This window comes from Hippocampus zosterae, chromosome 5 (genome assembly GCF_025434085.1).
Source record: "Hippocampus zosterae strain Florida chromosome 5, ASM2543408v3, whole genome shotgun sequence".
Taxonomy (NCBI): Eukaryota; Metazoa; Chordata; class Actinopteri; order Syngnathiformes; family Syngnathidae; genus Hippocampus; species Hippocampus zosterae.
Window position 1 is genome coordinate 10,283,096 of NC_067455.1, and position 20,833 is coordinate 10,303,928.

General features: G+C 41.9%; 1 protein-coding gene across 1 annotated transcript in view; it reads left to right on the forward strand.

Annotated features, from left to right (window-relative positions):
• The window catches only part of alg2 (ALG2 alpha-1,3/1,6-mannosyltransferase), a 74,126-nt gene that overhangs the window by 36,380 nt on the left and 16,913 nt on the right, over positions 1-20,833 (forward strand). Inside the window, exon 4 of the mRNA XM_052066105.1 lies at positions 11,305-11,454. The gene's annotated coding sequence lies outside the window, so the exon portion shown is untranslated. The remainder of the gene's footprint in view (positions 1-11,304; positions 11,455-20,833) is intronic.

The window sequence follows — 20,833 nt, forward strand, 5'->3', positions numbered from 1 at the left end:
AACTAGCCATTTTGATCATGTCTTCCTGAAACGACTGTCCACGCTGTCATTATGGGGTAACTGCCCCTTGAAGAGATCCTCTGTTTTCAGTGAAAGTATGATCCATCTTTCTTCAGTGTGGACTTAACTGTTGGCTACTTGCAGTTTAATTATTTTTGCTAATGTGCTCTTATTTTCATTATCATGTATGCAGAGTTTGTTTTGTCAATGTTAAGATGTCCGCCCTGTCATAGTCTTACAATATTTTAACATCAGCCCGAAATCTTCACCCTGTGATGTGTGACTTGGTCAGCCAGTTGACATAATTTGCTGTGTCCATGTACTGTACTTTTTTTTTCATCATTGATTAAAGAAACTGCAGGAGCTTGACCATTATGCAGTTCTCACAGTGTAACATCTAGTTCATACTATAAATATGAAGTTTAATGAAACACCTTTTTTATGAAAGTTTTGGGGTAAATGGAGAAAATCTCAAAGGCGCCTTATTAAAAGCAAGAAGAAGAGAGAAGGTGTTACAGTATTGGCTCATAACAGTGAGGGGTCAGGTGAAAATGGGTTCAAGAACTGGTGGTGTCAAATTTTGCAGAACTTTGGGTCGTTGTTGATCTAGCCATAAGTCAATGTGTCTATTGTCCCTCAAGGTCACGTTGGGTAAGATGTCGGACCTGGCAACACCAGGATTCTTTCCATTGCTTTGTGGAAGTGGAACATTGATTTGATTGGTTCTTTCCTGGAGAGAGAAAAAAAGGAACAAAGGCTTAAGAGCTCGCTTTTCTTTCCACAAGTGGGAAACAAACATGTGTTATGATTTACTCAAACAAACCATAAGGGGACTAATGGAGTGCCTGTTTGATAACATGCATTGCTGTTCTCTTGTCAGAAGAAAATGCTGACGTCTAATCATGCACCTGTGTAAAAGTGTGTCTGTGAGCAAAATAAAGCACAAAGTATAATTAGCCAAATTTTTACAACACATGGTTTTGTTTTGTTTTAATTGATATTGTCACAAAAAAACTGACTTTGGCAATTATCTATGTGATGAATATATATATCTATATCTATATATATATATATAGTGTTTTTTTTTTGTTTTTGTCTTTTGTCTGTCACACGGTGTTGTTGCTACGTCATGTGGACCTGATGTGGACTGTTTTCAGCATTTTTGGCCACGACATTCGTCAAAGAAGAAGAATCTGTGCTTGGTGGTTGCGCCTTCTCGGCGACATGCGTGTACCAGCACTGATTTCGATTGGGTGGAATGTCGGCGCCGTTTGACTGTCGTTGCTGGACAGCTCCGGGGTGCTTGTGTCTTGTGCCTGAAATAGGCAGCATTTTCACAGCCCCGCTTTGTTCAGCGAAAATGCCAGTGCTGATGGACAGTCTGCGGCTGGATGGATGCATGGCTTGAGGCTCCGACGATGAGAAGAAAGGAGCTTCAGCACAGAGCGCCGATGCGTATGTGGAACTGGTAGTCGCGGCTTGGAATTGAAGCGGATTTACATTTCGTGAATGGATGCTACAGCTCCTTGTTGCTTTCCAGCTTAGCTTGTAGCAGACGTGTGCACATTGCAGCATGACGTCTTTGATCCACTGGTGAAAAGGACACTTTGATTTGCTCCTCTTTTAGGAAAAGTGGTTAAGATGGCACGCCTGTCTGTTTTATGTGTTGTGTTGTATTATTTTGTCATTTTATGTTAAGCATACTTTTGATGCGGCGCGGGCACCCACAGCGGCTCCTCTTGTTGTCTGTTAAGAGGGAGGAAATTTCATCTGCACATTTGACAATAAAAATGTACTTGGTACTTTCATTCATTCATCTTCCGTACCGCTTGATCCTCACTAGGGTCGCGGGGGGTGCTGGAGCCCATCCCAGCCGTCTCCGGGCAGTAGGCGGGGGACACCCTGAATCGGTTGCCAGCCAATCGCAGGGCACACATAGACGAACAACCATCCACGCTCACACCTAGGGACAATTTAGAGTGTTCAATCAGCCTGCCATGCATATTTTTGGAATGTGGGAGGAAACCGGAGCACCCGGAGAAAACCCACGCAGGCCCGGGGAGAACATGCAAACTCCACACAGGGAGGCCGGAGCTGGATTCGAACCCGGTACCTCTGCACTGTGAAGCCACGTGCTAACCACTGGACTACCGGGCCGCCCTACTTGGTACTTGATATATATAATATATATATGGCTTGTTTTTTTTTTTTAATGGCCTGGATCTCAAGCCATTCAGCTGACTGTTCAGGATCTGCCTTACCCTCTTTAGTTATTTAGCTGTGGCTGCCTGCAGAATTCCCAGGTAATTGTAGCTGTCATGCTGTCTTTAGGTGGTTCAGTCCCTTTGGTTGTGATGATCTTCCCTTGTCTAGATATCGTTAGCCCACACTTATCTCGTTTTTATAAAGCCTCGTCTATTGATGGAGCTCTGCCATTGGATCTCTTGGGAATGTGCAGTTCTACTTAATAAAGTGGCCCTTGAATTTATAATATGCAAATAATTCAGGATTCGAGAATAAATGTTCAGATCAAGTGATGTAAAAATGACCTCATTTAGAAAACTAGGTTTTGTACTCACTGCTGATGTTCTGTGTGGCCAGTAAATGTTTTTTTTTTTTTTTTGCAAATAGGCACGGTGTGTGTCAGTGGTATGACTAATTGTGCCTCCGTAACTCTCTTACATTTTCTTCTGCATTCCTTTCATCTCTTCACTAGTTTTTTTTTTCCCCGGCATGACTTCTTGAGGGTAGAAGCAAACCCAAGATTTAATTTTATTGCAGCCCAGTCTGCTTTTAGGTAAATATTTGCAACACGTGTCCAAAGTGATGAGCAAACCTGACCACTTTGCTATCCCAGGAATGCACTGCATCATCACTTCCTGGCCCCAGAACGCTGGAAAAGCCTGATTCCTATCACCCGTTGTGTCGTAATCACCCCTATTGATGTGTGTGTGTGTGTGTATGTGTATGTGAGGAGTGCAACGTGTTGTGTCCTCATACCATAATAGGCTTCCCCGAATAACTGTCCCATAATTCTGAACCTGTGAGGCGATCCAGCTGGCTCTGGCCTCAAAAGGAAGAGAGCACGGGGGAGACAACCGCCGCAACGCTCACCTCTCCCTCTCCCGCCGCTTCAAACGCTCGCTTGGCTGCACTGTAGTTCACCTTCTGTGTCAGACCGAAACATTTCCACAAGGAATTCCAAGTATCCTAAAAGATATCTTCCTGATTCCTAAAGGCTTTAGTAATATGCTCATCCTGTCTGGCTCTTCTGCCAAGAAACACATCAGCAATTTCTCTCACAGTCCAACCAGCCCAAGGAGAGAGACACTTGGCCTGGGCTGATTTTACATCATGACAGTGCGGCGGGGGAATGCTGTCGTAATCCTGGCCCTGCCAAATCACGAGTGATGAAGTCCAGTGGTGATGCTGAGCTTGCGGCCACACACACCACAGAGGCAACAGAATATGCACAATATGTTCCGAGGGGGGATTTGTGACGATACGAACAAGTCGCGGGGAGAGTTAAAGAAAGAAAGATGGATGACACCTGTTGATAGTTGGCGTCTTGTTAAACTTGAATGAGTACATGACACCTTGTCCTGTCAACACAGAGCCCCTCGTTCGCTGGCTTTTGGGCTTCGTCCCAAGCAGACCCACATGCTTGTTTCTTCATTTTTCCACTGACAAGGTAAAGGGAGTTCCCTCACTACTCGACTGTGTTTAGACAACACCAAACAAGTTGGTAAATAAACAACTTCTCGTTGGCTTCTCAATCAGGGGCGTACTCACAACATTAGATAATCTGAAATTCTGCCCATACAAAGACAATAATTGCTCAGTGCAGGGAAGTTTCCATGTACCGTTGTAGTTGTGTTTGTTCAGTGGTGTAGCAATGCATCATGCCGAAAGCTTCTTTTGGTCTCCTTCCATCAATCAGTTTCTGTACCACTTGTTGTTCAAGATCAATTGGGGTCTGAGTTCTATTTTATTATTATTATTTTTTAATCTATATGTAAATATGATAGAATAGACACAAACAATAGCAATTACAGGACCATAACGGATTTAAAAGGCATTTTTGTTTCATATCTTTACATGTGATGTTGGTCATGATTATCCACGGGCATATAGATTGCTGTAGCCTCCATTCAGAAACACACATGGATTCCAGGACGTTTATCACCAATCATAATATTGCTTCATGAAGAAAGGTCAACAGTCTGATTTTTGGGTGTTTTCGGAGGACCTTGTTTATGAATTGCAATAGAGGATTGTTAAATACTGGAGCCAAACGATACCCAGAGTAAAATATCTAAATCTGGGTACCCTACAGTTATACAGTATGGAAACCGACAAATATATGGAAATGGAAAAATATGCTTCAAGAGCCAAACAAAAGTCATCAGATGATGATAGCAGAATAGGAAAATAAACAAATGACGATGTAGCAAAGTGAAATACACATCTCTGTTCTGGCTGTTTCGTACGAGGTGGACCAGAAATCGACATCAATAAAAGATGACGCAACTCCCAGGCACACACAGATCCACATTTGTCACCCTTTCACTTATTTTTTAATGTAAATTTGTTTTTAGACTTGTTTGACAGGTACGTTATAAATAAGGTACTGGTAATAGATTTAGTAGTCATAGATTATATCGAACTAGTTTCCATTGTTTCTAATGCGATTATACAAACAGATTTATAGTGCATCCTGAAAGTTTTCACAATGCACATCACTGAGAACATTTTAGAAAAAAAACACTCCAAAATAACAGATTCAGTCAAGAATTTGTTTTTACAAAATATTTTTTTAAATCCTAATGATATTGGTAATAAATAATTTGATGATTACAGCCTGCAGCCTTTTTGAGTGTGATGCCACAAGCTTGGCACCCCCGTCTGTCTTTGTGCAGTTTTGCCCATTCCTCCTCGCAGCAGCACCAAACATGATCAAGTTCAATGGGGAGCGTTAGTGCACAGACATTTTTAAATCTCTCCAGAAGTGTTCCATATCCGATTCAAATCTGGGCTCTGGCCAGGCCACTCAAGGACATTCACAAAGATATCTTGGCTGTTTACTTCGGGTTGCTCTCTTGTTGAGGTCAAGAGTGCTCCGAAGCAGGTTTTCATCCGTGATATCTCTGTGCATTGCATATTTGAACAGTCAGAGTCCATTAATCGGTGGTGTCATGAATATTTTTTCATCATAGCGCAGTGGTCAAAAACCTTTTTTGCGCCACAGATCGATTTATCGTCAAGACATATTTCTCTGCTATGAATACTTTAAGTCTATTTGCGTTTGTGATAGCGGTTAGCTTGGCTAATTGGCACTGCTATTCTCATCCACAAGCAGCTTATTTTCTTACTCTCAAATCCATGCAGATATAGGAAATTTCTCTCCTTTTTGATCAGACATTTCACTGCTCCACAGAGCGTTACAATCTAGTGGTGGTTGCAGTTGGGCAAGTCAAAATTATTTTTCACAGTGCCCAATGCAAAAAATGTTATTTGCGATTACTCATCTTCCAGCTTTAAACCTTGGTATGGGGTAGAAAAGTCCTGTCGACTAATTGCTTCAATCCCTAACATGCATGCCTGCATAGATACTGTACACACATATATACATTTATACATACATACACGCACATACAAATATACATACAAATGAATCTCAAGGATGATCATCATGCGATTTCTCAGCTTTTTATTTTTTTTCAGGAAATTACAAAAATCCCCTCAAAAACTTTTTTTTTCATTTGGTCAATATGAGGTGCTCCGTGTAAATAATTGAGGAAAAAAATCATTTGGTATGAGGCTGTAAAAAATATATGGAAAAAGCAAAAAACTGTGAATACTTTTCCCGTCGCAAAGTATGGTTTCCACTGTGGTTCTGTAGAACAACTGTTCATTATTGTTGGCAACTTTCATTTTTTCCCCATGAACTTGCCATTCATTTGTGTGCATACATTGAACGCATTCAGTGTGCTCATCCCGCTCCAGAACAAGCCACCTGAACATAATCAGAAATATTTCAGACTCATCGCCATTTACCAATTGCTCATTCACTCCAATTAGAGCGCTCGCACTCCACGGAGGACAAGGGCTAAGCGAGTGCTTTGGATTGCGCTCGAGTATGCCGCCTCTGGAGTGGCGTGTCCATGAAAGACTCTTCTTCCTCCACTTGGCGTGGAGCGAAGAGGGGCGCGAGCTGTGGAAGTGACAACTCGCATCCCCTTCAGCGCGGTGAGAGAGAGCCACCGGGTCAGCGTTAAGTGCTGCTGGGTGCTATTACTGTGAAAAGGACCCCTCTCGGGGGTGTCCTTTCAAGCATCTGATGAACAGGGCCTTACTGCCAGCTATGGCCAACTAGCGTCTGTGTGTGTGTGTGTGTGTGTGTGTGTGTGTGTGTGTGTGTGTGTGTGTGTGCGTGCGCGTGTATGTGTGTGTGTCTACGTGTGTGTGTGTGTGTGCGTGCGTGCGCGTGTATGGTTGTGTGTCTACGCGTGTGTGTGTTACACAGTCCTAGCTTGTATAATGTGTTGCTAGGATGGTTTGTGCGGCTGAAACCAGAGCAGATACGTGACATTCACCGCGTGAGCATGCATTCACAGAGCGATGCATGTGTGTGACACACTACGATATTATTGGACCGCAGTGTGTTTGCACTGGACACAAATAGCAACACAGATGATATTAGTGGATCAAGTTCTGTCACACACTATGTGGCGTAGAAGCGCCTGATTCAGCAGGTGCCCCAAACCCCGAGTCCCCCCGTGAATGTCCTTTGCAGTTCAGGCTCTGTCTAGAGTTGACCTGTGACACACTGACCTACGTCCAGTAAGTGACAATCAAAAGGTTGGAAACACCCTCTAATTCAGTGTTTTTATTCATTATATTAAAATGAATGAATGAATGAATGAAAATGTCCTGAATTGTAGATTGATACTTAAGTCGTCGACATTATGAAACCGTTGTGAGGGAATTGTTTGATGAACCGAAAAATGTTAAGCAAAATGGAAAAAAAAAATGGAATTTTTATTCTTCAAATGTAGGCGCCTTTTGCCAAGATAACATCTTTGCACAGCTTGACTGACTGCTGAGGTGCAAACAAACGCGCATGTAAATGAGCATTTATCGAGTGCTGATTAAAAAATAAAAAGTCCAGATAGGAATTATCGTAACCAGTCTACATAGGGGACAAAAATCCTTTGGTTTCATTTGATTTATTTAATTCAGACACGTTGTACATGGTGAAAATGTACATAAATAACATACTTTGTATGAAAATGTAGTATATATAATTCCAATATTTTTTGTGGGAAAGAGAAGAACTCTACATCACTTCACCACATTTTAATCATATACAACGGAAAGTTTAGTACTTCTCTGTGTCTTTACAGCTCCAGAGAAATACTGTAACTGCGTTAATTAGAAATCATTTAAATGATAAATGGCATGGTTGCCGACTCTCTTTTTATCCCATCCCGTGGTGAGACAGGATGTGTTTCTGCAAATGTTGAACGACCCGTGACCATTTGTAAAAAGCAAAACGATGAACACTGAAGTCTCGGACATTGTGTCTCTAAACTCGCTAAGCAGATAAGAAACGTTAACGGGATTGTGGTCTCTGGACGATCAAGTTTCTGTGGCCACCACTTGAATGGACAGGTGATGTGATCATGTTCCAGCACGCGTGCTCGTGTCTGTGCGTGTACGTGAACGCCATGGGTATTATACAAGCAAATAATTATACTTTGCGACGGATGCTCAGTGGAACAAGCCATTCGTGTGCACTTGCTGTACGCATGCACACGCTAACAGCATCATGACTTGGCATCGTGGTCCTTTTCCATCGAGGGTCAGTCTTAGTTCACGCACAAAGAGACTGTGAGGTTATGTGTCGCACCGTGTGTGTGTATACGTATGTGTGTGTGTGTGTATACGTATGTGTGTGTGTGTGCGTGTGTGTGTGTGTGTGTGTGTGTGTGTGTGTGTGTGTGTGTATACGTGTGTGCAGTAACCTTGCTCTGGTTTTATTTTTAAAGTGGGCTCAGACAAAGGCCTTCAGTCAAACTGCCCTGAGAACTGGGCCTTGGGAACATGACCAGCGCTTGTTGCGTCACGTTGTGCGTGGCTATGTGCCACTGTGTTTTTATGTGTGTGCGTGCGTGCGTGCGTGCGTGTGTGCGCGCGTGTGTGTGTGTGTGTGTCTGTGTGTGAGAAAGAGAGAGAGAGTCCATCCAACTTTTTTTGTGAAGAAGTCACTTGTTCAAGTTGCAAAGCAACAAGGAGGGGAAACTTCTTGAAATCCTTGCCAGATGTGTCTCTCAAACACACGCACGTCTGTATGTACGCACTCACACACACACACACACACACACACACACACACGCACGCACACACAGTCTAATAGGGTGGTTTTGCCAAAATGTCCACACAGTAATGGTGGGGTAAGGAGTTGTGTCACACAAGCATAGTAAAACAAGAACAGTTTCACTGTATGTCAACGGACGTCATTGTCAGATGTCATAGGAAGGATTTATTATGTGATCTCTCATCAACCCTCTCCCCCAAAACCAAAAACACACACACAGCCTAATGGCCATTCCTTCTTAAACAGGCCACACAATAAAGATGCCATCTTCAAGGGTTGTGTCCATGCACCTTTATTTGAAAGGACTATCAAGAGGCCCCTCATGGCCAAAGTCGGAGGGCAGCCATCTTGCGTTGCTAATGTTATTGACAACTTCTGTTATATATTTTTTCATTGAAAACACTCTTATCAGTGCATGTTTTTATACTAGGATCCGTGTATGGAGTAATGAGAGCTTCTCATGGAATGAACTTCACGGTTGGCATCCACCATTCAAAGTGTATCATCTTCCGTACGTCACTTGTGACTTACAGATGTAAGGTTTACTTTTCGCATAGAATTTTATCCCGATGTGCTTTGATTTCATTTCATATATGTATATGAATATAAATGTAATTTGCATTCTTACTGATGAAATGAGCATGTGGCCCTTCTCCCAGACTTATTGATACAACTCGTATGCCATAAACGGTGGCATTTTCACCATAGAGACAGAAAATAACATGAAAACCACACGGACTATTCAATGTATTCATATTTGGCGGGCTCAACGATTGACAACGTAAGATGGTCTCCGCTGGCTTCACCTTAGTATAGCATGGCACAGTCCATTCATATATTTGTCCGTGGTTGTATTACACAAACATATGAAAACAAGAACATACGCACTCACTGTATGACCGAATACCAATATTACAGACACATAAATGTAAACCGGCGTCAGTGCGTGATGTCATATGAAGGATTTAATGTGTGAACATATACACACACACACACAAGCACAAACATGCCCTCTTGTCCACACATTAAAAGCGGGCTATCAAGAGTAACACCAAAAGAACAAAAGAAAGCCAGTCAAAACATGGTGAGGATACCGAAGGGATTGAGATGGAAGAACACTGTAACAAGAGGACAAAGAAAAAAAGTAAATTAGCACTAAAAGAGGGAAATAGAGAAAGCGAATGACATGAGAAAACGCCCTGTAATATTTGTCCTCTGTTATTGTTCTTTGGAGGTTTCCTAAACCCGCCAAGGGAATGGGGGAAGCCTGGTCTCTGTTAAATCACACACACTCACACACATACACTCACACCGTCACCGTAATCTGTCCCACATCTACACCGCCGCCCGCCCCCGTCTTTCCTTTCTTTCCTTCTCCCTTTCTTCCTGTTTTTCAAGTCTTTCTTTCCACCCATGACGCACTCTGCCATAATGAAGTCGTTAAGGGGAGTCCAGTTAACTTTGGCTACTGCCTTAGTGTGTGTGTGTGTGTGTGGAGGAGGTTGGTTAGTGATGTGGTATAAAGTGACACTACGCAAAGCGACTATATTTGCAGTGTGCCTCTGTAACAAGGAGCCTATTTATAGCTGGCAGATCTTTTCTCAGCATCCGCCGCGCATTGTTGCACCGTCACAAACATGAGCATCAGATGGCACCAGTGAATGCACAGGGCACTACGCTGCCAAAGGCCGCACGTCTATCCTCCAGTGACTTCCTGTGCGTATGTGCGCGCGCGCACACACACACACACACACACACACGATATACACTTAAATACTAGCACAGTGGTGCCTTTTGATACAAGTTTACCCACGCTTTTGACTCAAAACACTCAAATCATCTTTGCCCATTGAAGTGAATGGGTATGCCATTAATGTGTTCCAGCCTCCCCAACGAACAAGAAAGCTTTGTGAAAATATTAGTATAATATGTCTGTGAGTATTGTTATAATATCTGTCTTACATGTATTGCTTTATGATTAACTTGACAGCAAATTCCAACATCGAGTGGCAATAAACAGCTTGAAGAATCAATCATCATGTGCCAACGTGTTGCTTGTTATGAAGTGACAATATAGCGTGTTTATCTCAAATTTTTGCTCAGCAGTCAAAGCAAAAAATAAATAAAATCTGCTTAACGGCGGCTCATATCTCGAAAGGAAATCACATGATACCCACTTCATTAGAAACACCAACACAATCTAAAATGAACATCTCGAGGAGGCCTTTATTTGGAGAAACATTTAATAATAATATCAATTAAATATTACCAGAATATTACAAATTGTTGGACCCCCCCCAAACAAAATAAAATGGACCATTATGGAGAAATGCATCACATTGATATAAACCAAAGAAAAGTTGGAACCAATAAGTCGTTGATCATGTGAGAGTTTTAAACGCATTGATTTTGTCACACACTTGGGATGAGTCAAATCAAACAGCTTTTATTCAGCTGCTGTCTTCCCAAAAATGATCAGTTCAATCGATTTACTTTCTGTTAATCACAAATAGTTTCCTCAGTTTGTTTTCCCCTTCCACTAACACTTCCAAGGAAATCAATTCAAATTTAAACATGTAATATAGCACCTGTTATGTGGGATTTTAGTCAATCGTCAATCAATTATCTTTTAAAGATTTATCTTTAACCGCTTTCACAGTCACACACATGCAAAAACAAAATCAGGTTTGTAGAACAAGTGAGGAATTCTTTAGTAGCGTTAGTGGCTACCCAGTTTGTCTGGGACTGACTCAGTTGGCATTTATTTCTGTCCATTACGGAACTCTTGCTATAAAATAAAACAAATCCCTTACAAGAAGGCTAAGAAATGTCCCGCAGCTTCTTTCCTTGTGGGTCATGACACTAAATAAAGTCTTAGTAATGCGCACACGACAATAGAGGCGTCTGCTCTCCATGTTTTGCAGCGATGTGGGGAGATCAGACCGAAAGTGCCATGAACCCTGAAGTGGCTCTGTTTGTTGGGCCTGCAAGCACTCAGCGGACGACTGGAGATGCGCGAGCGCAGCCGACTGTGCAGGAGCAGCGCTGTGTCGGCTGTCGCCGTTCCGAGCAAGGTGCGTGTTTACTCAACAGGGGTGTTAACGTCAGTCCAGGAAATCGATGTTTATCCTCGACTGTGTTAAGAGTGAAAAGCATGTCGGAGTGTGTATAACCCTCTCAGCTGCCTTTTGCTTTGCCTGCATCTCTTCGCTGTCCACAAACACGCACACTCACCCAGACGCACACACACAAAATGATGGTCTGACTCAGCTCAGGCTTTTCCATTGTAATATAAATGGTGGGTGGTGTGAGAGCGTCACGCAAGATGATTTTAGCAACTGCATATGACAATACTACGCAGAAAGAGAACATCATCACTTTGTTTTTAAAACTCTGCACCCAGGGTGTCCCCCCCACCCACCTCACCCGTTCCGTTTTTGTGGCCACTTTCCCAGCGCTCCCTCGGGAGTCTTTCCCAGCCGCCGCCATTCGTTGCAGTCCCAAACCGCAGATGACCATCACGACGGCCCGCGTGCTGACATCATCGGCCGGGCCTCCACGCGCAGTTGTACGCAGCCCGGCTCGACTGATCGTCTCACGGGACACTGCAGCCTAAATGTTTGACACACTGATGTCTCCCATTGCAAGTTGTAGTTCCCAGGGCCTCAGAGTCGTGGTTGGCGTCAGTGAGGCTTATTTTTGAGTAGTTGTGAAAGCCTGTTGTGGCTTAAAGTGACACACAGGAAGAGAGGAAGGACGTCTGGATAAATCATTCAGTGAAGATTGCTCATTTTTATCTGATGCGTTATTTATTTATTAATTTTTCCAATGTAGTGTTCACTCAGGGTCCATCTGTATTGTAAATGTATTGGAGGAATGTACGTATCTAGCTCGCTGTCACAGGAATACCCACTCGAATGAAATGTGTGTGTGTTTTTTTTAGCATCGTTTTTTTATCCGATAATTGAAAACGGCTTTCAACCATCGATTGAATGCTTGGAGAAACACATGAGTGCCCTGATACATGACATGCAACTCTACCATTTAAAGGCATATAGTTAACATGCAGCCACAGCAATTTGCGCAGCATTTTGTGTTTATTTTTTTTTTTTAATTGCAATGCAATTACACTTTGTTTTAGAAGGGTGTTTTAAAATGACGGCCAGTGCCTAGCCCTGGGCTTTGTGCTGGAACGCTTGATTTACTTAATTTGAACATGTACATCGGGTGCGCATGATTAAAATGTGGTAACCCTATGTAATTTCCCCATGTTTCCCTCAAAAATAATCAAATGATATGTATTATCTTCACACGTTTTAATCATGTGCAACCAAAATCAAGTACTTTTTATTCAGTGCATGGCTGCTGTAACGTGCCTCGTATTTGTGGTGTGGGTAAGCCCTGGATGAACCAGTGGGATCTGTTTCAGCCACCTGAGGCTTCAAGTCGACATATTTTTGTGCCTTAAACATGTAGTTATGTCTTTGCATAAGAATGATGCTGGATTTGTCCAGCATCATCCATTTTTCCAGATTGTAATTCGTGGAATTTGATTGAAAGTTGGTAGCTTGGCAGTGTGTGGGTTTCAGCGCATTCGGTGGGCACGCCCACAGTTTCTGAGAGCGGAGAGAATGGCTTCATTTGTCACAATTTTATATACCTGTTTTTTATAATTAATTCAAATGTAGCAGTTTTTTCACACTTCTGTGTCAAATTCATTAATTAATTCATTTAGTTTCACTTTACAGAGACTTTTTTTGTTAGATCTTTCACCTATTGCTGGTGAGTCTATCCCCTGAGGGTTCGCCTCTACACAGAAAGCTCAACTGACAGAACAGACAAGAATATACCCACCATGTTATTGGGTGCACATACACAACATAATTAGAGCTAATCCAAAAGTGAATTGTGATTGACACCATCAGGCATGTATTATTTATTGAACATTTTGTTGATGATTGCAGATTGCACTGCATAGCTAGACAACAATTCTTTCTGATCATTTTTTCAAAAGCTAAATCGTCTCTGAAATATAAAATAAACTTTCCATCATCTGGAATAAGTGCAAAAATTAGAGAATATTTTACAAGGTCATTGCCTTGGTTTTGGCTGAGTGGTTTGAAGTGGTTATGATTTGACCATGTAGTTGTTGGTGGTACACCCACCCACACAAGTGTTTTCCCTCATTTCCTACCACTTCTTTGGACTGTTGAGTGTATAAACGAACGTGTTAGATTATGTTGTTTAGGATTCTTTTGGGGAGGGGGATTTTTTTTTAGAAACCCTAAACAATGCATTGCTTTTGGAGTTAATGTCGTGGTACCTCGATTTAGGAATTACCTGACAAATGATTTTTTTTTTTTTTTTTATGAGCCATCGCTTGATTTTTGCAGGCAAAATAACCTGTGCAACAAGCGGGAGCTATTGTGGCAGTGAAATTCACAACAAGCATCAGTTTGCCTTGAGCAATTCTTCAAAAATGAGACCAGTTGCTTGAAGTTTTTTATTTCCACTCCCATTTGAAGTTTTAAAAAAAATTTTAATTACAAGTTTTTTGTTGTTGTTGTTTTTAACAAAACAACAATTTAGTTTTACATAACTCTGCAAGCGTAATGCTTAACACACAATGGTAAACACCACCGACAAGCTAACGCCACAAGTGTTGATGTTGCCGTCATTGTAATACAGACATATTTTCTTCATCCTCTTAGAAAAATGCGATTTAGGTGAGATGGTCTTCTGTGTTTCATTGTCATATCTACATTTTAGTGTGTTTATAGGTATCATGCTGACCCCAGCAGAATGAGCAGCGGAATCCCCACTGAATTGTCATGATGCACAAACTGCTTATTTCTTTACATTCAAAAAATTATTTTACAACCATGTTTTCATAAAATACAAGATGGGCAATTTTCTTCTAAAAAAATTACACTTATCCTGTGTGCAATCTGTCAGATATGTGTCCAAATGATCATAAAAATATTCTCTAAATATGTGATATATTATTTTATTTTATTTTTTATCATTAGAGAAAAGGTGAATGCTTGAGATCTGTATTAGTCCTGAAGAAAATCGCTTGAGGGCAAAATCAACAAATGTGCATCTATTGACAAGATTGCAGTATTTACACCTCCGTGCTAGTTCTAGGCTGTCTGGCACTTTGTATATCGCCTTTGGCCACCCTCCTCTCCCATTTTGCGGGAGGTGTCTTCACAGCCCTGTCCGTCAAAGCATCGGGGCCAGTGGTGCTTGCCTCGCACCCCTTGAGGTGAACACTTACAGTTCACAACTGTCTGAATACAGCAGTGGGGAAAAAAGAAGATAATATTGTGAGGTAAATGGAGGAGGCATAATGGGGGGAGGGGGGGGGGCAGAAAGAGCCCAAAGGCATCAGGTTGTCCTGCATTTCTGGATTGGCTCAATCCAAGCATCGATCTCATCAATAATAAAGCTCCAGTGGCCGTGGCGCAATATTAAACATGACAACCGACGACAACGTGGATCCCACATACGCACAGATTTCACCATATTTGTATGCCGCCTTGTGAATTTGTGACTCACGGTGGCAAAGCAGTGTAACTGTGAAATCACGTTGGAGGAAAAGAAAATTAATTGGAAAGGTCACTGCCACGTTTTCAAAACAACTTGTCGTGGAATCAAAGTCATTTGTGTGTGCCTACAAATCACTGACTCACAAAAGAGTCATCAATATGAAACGCCCTCATAAATGAATTAGCAGCGCACGCTAAACACATAAAGCTCCTGTGATCCCTTGTATTTCTCGCCTGCTTAATAATAAATACAGAAACTGCTCAAATCTAATACACACACGCGGCCACTGTCCCTCCTCATCAGTCATTCACCGTGACAAATCTCCGTGAGGAAAAAAATTGCAAGCCTGCATTTTTTCTCCCCCACTAGATAGTCTTTGGTTTGGCTTTTCCTGACTCTCCTGATCTCCATCTATGTAAGCAACTGGTGAGCATTGGCGTGGCAGTTACTTCTCACTACACTGATTGTACCCCTTCTCCAGCTTAACAAGCAACACAGGAAAGCTTTAGTAATGCATATCCACTTTATTGCCCTATTTTTGCATTGAGATTTTATTTTGTGTGTGTGGGGGGGGGGGGGCATATTTATGCTGAATTCCAGAAAATTGGGAGGCTGGAAATGGCGGCCTGATGGTCGAGTGGTTTGCATGTCGACCTCAGAGTGCAGAGGTTCGATTCTAGCTCCGGCCTTCCTGTGTGGAGTTTGCATGTTCTCCCCGTGCCTGCTTGGGTTTCTCTAGTACTCCAGTTTCAACCCACATTCCAAAAGCATGCATGGCAGGCTGATTGAACACTCTAAATTGTCGCTAGGTGTAAGTGTGAGCGCAGGTGGTTGTTCATCTCTGTGTGCCCTGTGATTGGCTGGCAACCGGTTCAAGGTGTCCCCCTCCTACTGCCCGAAGACGGCTAGGATAGGCTGCAGCACCCCCCGCGACCCTTGTGAGGATGAAGCGGATCGGAAAATGGATGGATGGATGGAGAGAGAGAGAGAGAAAAAGAGAGACGCACACACACACACACGCACACACACACGCACACGCACACACACTCACTCGCATGCACACACTAAATTGCTTTGATGTGCTATTGCAGAGTAATCAACACACTGCTTTGAAGCAGGAAGAGCAGTGTATGCAAATCTGAAGGCGTGGCCGATTCACCTAGTTGTTAAAGTGGAATTGCAACATATTTTGACATTGCTGGAAGGCTATCAAAGAATATTGTGTGTTGCATGATGTTATATGTGGTTAGGTAACTGGTGTGCTCAAGTCATGTGGATGAATCAAATGATGTTTGGTAAATAATTTCTGTGTTTTTCTGAGCTGAAAGTCTAAAACGAGCATGTGTAAGATTTCATATGTAGATCCTAATCACGTGTTCCACATTCGTGAGCGCAGCTACCATGTGGCAACATGATTCATGCTTTAGTTTACCTTTTTGCTGTCCATCCATAATATTGATCTTATTTTCCAATATTTTTATACAGTGTGGGCTGGTTTTGATTCAGAGGAACACGTGAACAAGCCAAGAAAATGACTCATAACATATCAATTCCTTTTTTTCTACTCTAGATGCTGCTCATTTTGACTCTGTAAACAGACCGGAGAGGCGAAAACAAGTAGATAAACTGAGAAGCCACCACAACTTGGGTCATGATGGCCTCAAATGACTACCACTCAGAAAGGCTTAATGGCAGACCCTGTTAACATTCTCTTTTATTTTATTTTATTATTGTTTTAAATTCAATGCAGTGGCATTTAAAACAAAAACAACAACTTTAAAAAAAGATTGTTTTAATTAATTTCAATGAGGAATATTGAATTGCTCTTCAGTTTTATTGAGTTCCACGCTAAGTCAGGATACATTGTACGTCACTTGTTGTATTAGAAGTTGCTTTTATTTGATCATCCAGAGCCCATCCCTCATGCCTCTGTAGCCTTTGTCACTTCCCCCTTGCGGAGCTGCACAAGGACTGGAAAATATAGTTGCCTAAAAATATACTTACAAACACTCACACCCTGACAAGTTGTCTTCAATATTAGAAAGCACAAGGCTGATACCTGAGCCATTTTGACTCGGAGGCCACGCTTAGATCCGCCACATGTGCGCGCCACCTCCCGCTCTCCACGAGCACCCTCCAGGCCAGCCGGCAGGTCATAAGCATCACAGTCCAGTTGTCGGCGCATACTTTGGTAGTCACACGGGCATCACCAGGCCTGACGTGGGCCCCCTTGATGCCAGTGAGAGGGGTCACGCATGTGTGAGGGAAAAGGTCACTGAGGCTAGTGTGGTCTACATGAGGAAATCCATGTACTTGAACAGTTAAATCTGTTGTTTAAGCGACAAGAATAGTGTAACCGTCTTTTAACCACATACATCTATGTATACAGTAGTTGTAATATTCCAATGTTAGAATAGTGTCTTGCTGTAGTTAAAAAAAACAACAACAACAATAATACCTTTAAATATTTACCCCCTACATATAAATTACCGGTAACAGCAGCCCGGTGAGCCAGTGGTTCGCGTGTCGACCTTACAGAGCAGAGGTACCGGGTTCAATTCCAGCTCCAGCCTCCCTGTGTGGAGTTTGCATGTGCAGGCCTGCGTGGGTTTTCTCTGGGTACTCCGGCTTCCTCCCACATTCCAAAAACATTCATGGCAGGCTGATTGAACAAAATTGTCCCTAGGTGTGAGTGTGAGCGTGGATGGTTGTTCGTCTATGTGTGCCCTGCAATTGGTTCAGGGTGTCCCCCGCCTACTGCCTGAAGACGGCTGAGGATAAAGCGGAACAGAAAATAGATGGATGGCTGGATATAAATTAACACCACTTCTTCATTATTCGCCTTGCATTCAAATTAACTATGGGGATTGCAGGCGCACTCTTTTTGACAAATACACTACATATAAAATAAAAAAAGGGGGGAACACCAGATATTTATCAAACTTGACAATGTTGCTCTATTTTCCCATGAATACATCAAGTGCTCCTTTTTTTCAGTTGGCACTGACATGAGAATAGTGGCCGGTGAATGTTGCTGGAAGCGTTTGTGATAGGCTTAAGGTACGTGATTTAAAATACAAGAAGGTGACTTCTTGCATGTTCGTAGGACATGTGGGTGTTTCCAGCTGATCAACCTGAGGTATGAATGGCCATGGACCCAGATTGACTTGCTGTTCAGTCCAGAATTTCAAAAGCTTTGTATGTCATAAACTCCCTTTTAATTTGTGGAGACTCATAGGAATTAAATGCAAATTATGGGGTGGTGTGGGGGTGGGGGGGGCATGGCTCAGGAGGTCGTCCAGTAACCGGAGGATCCGCTGTTCAAATCTCGCTGTTCCTTCTGTCCAAGTCATGTGTTGTTCCTCCACCTTGCTTCCAGTGCCACTCAGGCTGCTGTATGGCTGGGTGTGAATGTTTGTTGGCAGTTGGAGAGGCCGAAGGCGCACACTGGCAGCCACGCTTCTTTCAGCCTGCCCCTGGGTGGCTGTGGCTACATACGTAGTTGAACGACACCACAGTCTGAATATGTTCGTACATAAATAATGTATCCGTAGTGAGCACTGTTGTGAGTATGTTACAGAAATGTGCCATATAAATATGATTCATGATTATTATTATTATTATTGTTATTATTAAATAGCAAATGTAATATCTAAACTGGCGTGTTCTTTTAAAATACAATAACATGGTTATCCTACCGCCATGTTCCATAATCGAAAATGCAGTACTGAAAAGAGCTGTGTCAAATTATCACATTAGCCAATGTTATCCTATAGTTATATTAGTTATATATTAGTTAAAATACAGTAATATACTGGTCAACTAAATTACAGTAGTTGCATTGTTGGCGTTATATATAACAAAAAGGCGTTATTTTAGCGAGAAATTCTTGACAGTGTATGGCTGGGTGGTCAAAAGTGCATATCTTTGAGACATTAGATTATCCCCTTGCGATACCGTCTTGTTCCAAAGTGAGTGACAGGCGGCTGAGGGTCCAACAATGGCATTGGTGTCTAAAACCTAATCATCAAATTAGTTTGATGGATGTGTAGGAAAGATGGAAATGAGCTCGACTGCATTTGTTCCAAATAACAATTTGATAGAACAGAAGGTCATGTTTATGGGTTGATATGATGGTTTTGACATGCTGGCATTTGTATAAATGTTAAAGGAGATTTGTATCTATTTTGCATGACCCGTTTATGTACATTATCCTCATGGAGCATAATACAGTGGAACCTTCAAAGTCGATTGTTTGGAATTAAAAGCAAGCATTTCTGGAAAATATGCCTCTGAAGTCAAACAAATCATATCATAATTCATTTCAGTACAGCAAATTCATTTTTTCTTCTGGTGATGCAAATAAGTTTGATGATATCCACTGAACCCAAAACGGAATTTATGGCATTTTCTCACTACACTTGGCAACGTGTAGTGGTCGTGCGAGTCCATTCAGTGTGTATGTGCTACGAAGGCTCGAGGACCGACCGATGAGTGCAAGGTGGCTGCGTACGACGACGTCTCCCTGAAATCAAAAGCATTTAATTTGAGGGAAACGTCACAGTGACATCAGAAGGCGCATCCAACAGGAGAGGGGCTGATGAGGTGATTTCAAAGTGTCAATAGAGTGCAATACACCAACCAGCCTTTTACCTCCCATTTGGCTATTACGCAATTACTTCCAAATATGCACTGGGATGATATCCTGAAGCAAAAATAAATAAATAAATAAATAAAAAAAGGCTGCACATGGTGAAAATGCCTCGAATGTGGCAAAATGAAAGCATCTGACTGCCTTGTACATCTCCAAAGCGCAAGTAGTTCCACTTTGTTTTGGTTTTCTTATCTTGATTAAAATAAAATTAACTTCTCTTGACAGATAAGGATGTTAAAATATGACTCAAAACATCGCCTGAACAGTGACTCCTATTTTTATGATGGTGATAGATTGAGACGGTAAACAATTCAGTTTCCATTATTCCTTATTAAAGTATATATATATATATATATATATATATATATATATATATACTGTATATATATTCGTTTTGAAGTGAAAACAAAATTGGAGTGTCGGCAAATTGTTTTTGACTTTGAAGCTTCACCTGGATCTGCAACTCAATACTGCTCCATTGCTTCAAACGTGACAATGGGTGGCACAACGTAATCAAACTGTATTATAATTATACGTTACATTTTGTCTGAGGGAGGCTCAGTAATTTCGCACGCACCACTTGACTTGACCCACATAGAGTGTACATAGCAGTGATTCTGGATGGCATAAGCCTGACTCAGATTTTTTATAAGCCCACTTATAAAAATCTTCCCCACTGAACAATGTGCTCCACCCTCTGACTAATGGCTGCAACATCCTACCTTGACAGGATGACGATGAACAGGATTTGTGTTTGCGGCAACTTTGTAGGCATTTACTTCATTTTCAGTTACAAGTTGGAGGGCAGTGCAAGCAAAGTCGCATGGAGCAAAGGTGGCTGACAAGTTCTGGTTAGAACTGCTCTGAAGGGCTGGGCAATTATGGAAAAAACAATAATGATCACAATTATTTTGATTGTTATTGATCAAAATTAATACTTAAAATTTTGATTAATTGCTCAGCCATACCACTTTGCACAATTTCACAAACAAATGTGTGATTGGACTGTTTGTGTTATGAAATTAAGGACATGCATATTTTTAGTCGCAAGGTGTGCTTTGTGGGTGCACAATGTCCCCGAGCCTCATGCGTAGGTTTTCTCTGGTTGCCTCCCACATTTCAAAAACATTAATTGAAAACTATAACTTGTCAGTAGGTGCGAATGTGAGTGTGAATCATTGTTCATCTATTTGTGTACTTGGAATGGCTGGCAACCTGTTCCGGGTGTAGCCTGCATGCCTGTCACA